General features: G+C 43.8%; 1 pseudogene; it reads right to left on the reverse strand.

Annotated features, from left to right (window-relative positions):
* Nucleotides 1–706: 706 nt before the first annotated feature.
* LOC147885839 (disease resistance protein L6-like) lies at nucleotides 707–5252 on the reverse strand (annotated as a pseudogene).
* Between the last annotated feature and the right edge of the window lie 201 nt (nucleotides 5253–5453).

Raw genomic sequence — 5453 nt, forward strand, 5'->3', positions numbered from 1 at the left:
AGATTAGCCATCAATGTATCATTGAATATATTGCAACTAAAGCTACCTGACTAACATAATTAATATAGCCAAAAGTCTAACAAAAACAAAAAACTAAAAGTCAATAGGATTAAAGTATAAAAGAACTCCACAAACAATGTCTGCAGTGAAATTTAACAAGGTTTCAAGACCAATGCAAAAAAAAATTGAAGTTATGGAGAAATTTAACGAACTGCACTACCACATCTAAAGATCTAACACCACCAAAAACTGCTGCAGCTATACATGAAGATCTACTGAAATGAAACATTGGACGTAAGCTAAGCTTCATGACACAACCCAAAAAAGACATAAGCTACAAACTAACATTCATGAAGATTCAACAAAAAGAGAAACCAATGCAATCTACAAGTTGATTTCAATGAAGATGTAACAAACCAGGAATTACATAGGCTACAGATTAATATATCTCAAGATCTCACATGACAACCAAGTAGTGTAGATTGTACTACCGTTGTAGGCTTACCTGTACCCACTAATTCATCAAATCAATTGGTGTGGAATATAGACTAGGATACCTAAGGATCTAAAAATATCAACCATCACGAAGACTTGAATAAGCATAAGTTAGAGCTTCATTACTTTACTAGATCTACCAATGCACATGAAGACCTATGATTGATAGCTATGGCAACCATCATGAAGACTTGAATAAACATAAGCTAGAGCTTCTTTGCTTCACTAGATCTACTAATGCACATGAAGAGCTATACTAGAGCTAGAAGTTGTATATTGATAAAAAGGTCATCCCTTGTCTCATAAAACCAATTGAGTCTTGGTGGACATTAATAATGGCATCTCTCTCTCTCTCTCTCTCTCTCTCTCTCTCTCTCTCAGACCATGTTCCTCCATATACTGTTAGAATTCCGTAAAAAATACAGTTTCCAGCAAAGTCCTTTAGCCCTTTAATCAGCCGTAGCTTCTTGAGCCGCTTGAATGAAGGCGGAAGCTTGGTGATTGCTGAGTTCGATGCATACAACTCTTCTAAACTCTCAAGAGAACCAAAATCTTCAGGCAGCTCCTCCAGCTTCCAACAGCCTTCAATGCGAAACACCAGTAGCCTCTTCAATTGCCCGAATGAAGAAGGGAGCTTAGTGATTGCTGAGAAGGATGCATCCAAGTTTTCCAAACTTTCTAGAGAGCCAAAATCTTCTGATAGGTCCAAGTCTATACATGCTTTAATGCGAAACACTCATAGCCTTTTCAGTTGCCCAAATGAAGAAGGGAGCTTGGCAATTGTTATCTGAGATGCATCCAACTCTTCCAAACTTTCAAGAGAGCCAAAATCTTCAGGCAGCTCCTCCAAGTCTGCACACCCTTGCATGTGAAACACCCATAGCCTCTTCAACTGCCCGAATGAAGAAGGGAGCTTGGTGATTTCTACATAGGATGCATTCAACTCTTCCAAACTTTCAAGAGAGCCAAAATCTTCCGGCAACTCTTTTAGATTCTTATATCCGCTAATGTCAAACACCCGTAGCCTCTTCAACTTCCCAAATGAAGAAGGGAGCTTGGTGATTGCTGTGTTAGATGCATCCAAGAGTATCAAACTCTCAAGAGAGCCAAAATCTTCCGGCAGTTCCTTCAGCTCCAAACAATAATGAATGTCTTAACACCCGTAGCCTCTTCAGCTGCCCGAATGAAGAAGGGAGCTTGGTGATTGCTGTGTTAGATGCATCCAACTCTTCCAAACTCTCAAGAGAGCCAAAATCTTCCGACAGCTCATTTAGATTCTCACATTCATTAATGCTAAACACCTGTAGCCTCTTCAGCTGCCCGAATGAAGAAGGGAGCTTGGTGATTGCTGTGTCAGATGCATCCAACTCTTCCAAAAGTCTCAAGAGAGCCGAAATCTTCTGACAGCTCATTTAGATTCTCACATTGATTAATGCTAAGCACCCGTAGCCTCTTCAGCTGCCCAAATGAAGGAAGCTTGCCGATTCCTGACAAGTATACTTCGACCTCTTCCAAATGTTCAAGAGAGCCAAAATTTTCGGACAATTCCTTCAGCACGTCACACTGAGTAATGCTAAATGCTTGTAGGCTCTTCAGCTGCCCAAATGAAGAAGGTAGCTTGGTGATTTCGAACTTGGATGCATCCAACTCTTCCAAACGTTCAAAAGAACCAGCATTCCCGTGCCCTAGCTTTTCAAAAAAGCCAACACCTTCCCGCAGCTCAATAAACTTCTCATCCACTTCAATGTCAAATGAACAAGGGCGAAAAGTGCAATTGTCAATGTCAAGGGTCCAGAGTTTCATAAGCCTGCCAAAAGAAGACTTAATCAAGCGCTTGCAAATCCCCAAAAGAAGACGCAATATTTCAATTTAGGCAGCTCAAAGCATCCAGATTATTAACATCAAGGTGCTTCAAATTAGTTACAAATCTAACCTTTCTATAAACTCCAAGGCACAGCAGAGTCCGACCACTTCAGCCACCTAATTTTGAGCTTAACTCCATTGCAGTCACCATTCAAAACTGTGCCATCTAAGAAAAGGAGCTGCAACGATCGCATCTTGGCAAGTACAGATGCATCCAACGAAGGCAAGGAAGTGGCGAGCCCTCGGATTTGATCAAGACCCTGCAATCATGAAGACCATCACAAAGAGTTCATTCTTAACAGTAGTATCATGAATCATGATCACAACGAACACCGACCATCATTTCACTTCCTTTCATTCCTCTTTGGGACACGTGATAAGGGCCTCCTTGCTCATAATTCGGTCTGCTCATACTATCATGCTGCAGTGCATAATATGCTATTCAGGTGACGGATCCTAATTGCTCTCAAAGTCACTTCCTTGTAACACCAATGTGGATTTTGCTGAAAACAGGAAAAATATATTGGTTAACGATCGTTGCACGTCCTCATCATTCCACAGCCGTGTCCCTATACTGAGATCTCTTCCCAAGTCCCTCTGGTGATCATGCATAGTCAGGCGCTTGTCTTCATCCACCTTCACTAGACACCGTTGTATCAGCGTATTTAGATCACTTCTCCATGAATCTACCCAAAAGTATTTTGCACTCTCCTCGTGTTCTCCGATCAAGAAGCAAGCTATGTCTAGAAACATTTGCTGCTCATCCTCATCTAGAGCTTCGTAGCTAATCATCAGCCTGCCCGATATGCCCTTGTACTTGTTCCGCCTTAGCTTGTTCAAAGCTTCTTCCCACAATTCCTTTTTTTCTCCCATGGTGCTAAGATGGCGACCAAGCACCTCCAAGGAAAGGGGAAGCCCATCGCAAGCTTCCACAACTTTTCTTGTTAGCTTCTAAGAAATCGGGATCTGGAAAAGGCCTTTCAAAAGCGTGAAGACAGAAAAGTTGCAGGGACTCATTGTAGCCCATCAGTGGTAGCTCGTATCGCTCAGCCCCGAAGACATGGGAGAACAATCTTTTGTGAGGAAATACTCTTTGGTCCCTAGATGTTACCAAGATTCGACTTCCTGGGCAAAGACATGTCAAATCTATAATGTTCTGAACAGAACCGAAGTCATTCATCATGTCATCTAATATGATCAAAACCTTCTTCTTCCTCAAGCCATCCTGTAAACATTGGCGCCCTCTTGCAATATCGTCCGCCATGTCATTCTTATCGAGCAGCAAATCTTTAGAAGGCGATCTCGAATTAGAACCGCTTTCTCGCCACTGCAATTCTCCACAAAGCTGGCTCCTTCGAAGTCCTTCTGATGACGGTGGTAAATAGCTCGTGCAAGAGTGGTCTTGCCAATGCCACCCATACCTCAAAGCAGAAGAAAGTACACAGTTTCCTCCTCCTGCAAACGAAACCGCTCCACGACATCATGGACCTTGGCGTCCAACCCAATCTCTTTAGGCACTACCTGACCCACGGAAACGTGCTCATATATCTCCTTCCCTATCTTCGCTGTGAGATCTTCGATCAACGCCCCTTGACGTCTGCACATTGAGAGCAACGCATATATGTGAGTACCAATCGTACCGGACCTTTCGTTAAAACATTTGCGGTTAATTAGATAAAATCAGCTCAGCCGGAAGAAAACATCGATGCAAAAACAAAGCTGAATTCAACTTGTTAGGTGTCCAGCCGGAAGCCCTCAAGCCAAGAGGCCTTCTCCAAAGCATCTTTCCACTGCTTCACATCTTCCTCGTCGTGCTTGAAGTCCTGCAAAATGCTCCTCGAAATACTGTGCAAACGGCCCATTGTCTTCCATCCGCAATTCTTCCGGCTTAACATCATAGAAAACCGGAATCACCTTGCCGTGGTGATTCCGCTTACTCTCCATCATAATCACGAGCTCTTTCAGGCACCAGTGCGAGCTTCCGTACATTTTAATGAAGATAGACAATTGAATGGTTGCGTTCCTAGCAGCTTCTAGCATGAACGGGCGAACGTCATCTCGTATGGGAAGCTCCTCCAGGTCTAGAAATGCACTGATCCCACGGCTCTTGAGAGAATGGTAAAGACAATCTGCAGACCCACGCTTCATTTCTATTCCACGATGGCTGATGAACACGACATGAGAGGCCTTAGAGGAATCAAAAGGTGTATAAGGCATATCTTCTTAGGCTGCCGATCTAAAATGCGGCAAATTAGCAAGAATGCTTGCAAGACCCTTCCGAGAAGAGGATCTGCGTGAAGGTTCGGAGCAAATCAATGAAGGCAAGATCGATCTGAGGCAAGAAATTCCCGACCTAATTCTGCCTCAACCCTTCCCCTGCTTGCAGCGTTGTTTCCTCCATCTCTGCTTGCAACGCATCCTCACCTCTTCCGGCTTCCTCCCCGCAATTTCTCTTCTCCATCGACACAATTGCGTAATCGCATGGACCTGAACGCAGAGAGCCAGCCTGAAGCGGAGGAGAACGTAGACTTTGTGCCTGACTCGCGGCTCCCGCTTGAGTTCTACCAAACACGGACGTTTGACAGCAATCCATGGGATAAGGTGGAGAACTCCTCGTCGTCACGCAACTCTGCTCGTCCAGTTAAGCCTTCGCCTCCCGAACGCAGGTCATCCACGATGCCCTCAGCTTCAATTCCAGAACGGGCTTCGAATCCTCCCAGGAAGGCGGCCAAGAAGGGGAGGGCCAATGGAAAACTGGGCTGCAAGGGATCGTCTTCACTGGGATAATCAATCCACCGTTTTGTGGATCAGTGGCAAAACGAGTATTACGACAAGGATCTATTCGATGCTTTGGAACGCCACTATGGCAAGGAGAACAAGATGAATTACATTCAAAGTGGCCTGCCTGCCTTTAAGGTAGTTGAATGTTATTATAAATTCGAGAATTATCCGACCAATAAATGAAGTTAGACCCACATATACTATGTTCTCCTCGAACATTAGTCCAAATGTGGTCTTTGTTGATCCGATTCATTGTTGCATATGTTATTTTGTCCCATGAATGTTGACAATCTTTTTGCTTTGTTGTTGGAGTT

Source organism: Dipteris shenzhenensis, chromosome 25 (genome assembly GCF_047967505.1).
Source record: "Dipteris shenzhenensis isolate YYH24624 ecotype China chromosome 25, Dip_SZ_1.0, whole genome shotgun sequence".
Taxonomy (NCBI): Eukaryota; Viridiplantae; Streptophyta; class Polypodiopsida; order Gleicheniales; family Dipteridaceae; genus Dipteris; species Dipteris shenzhenensis.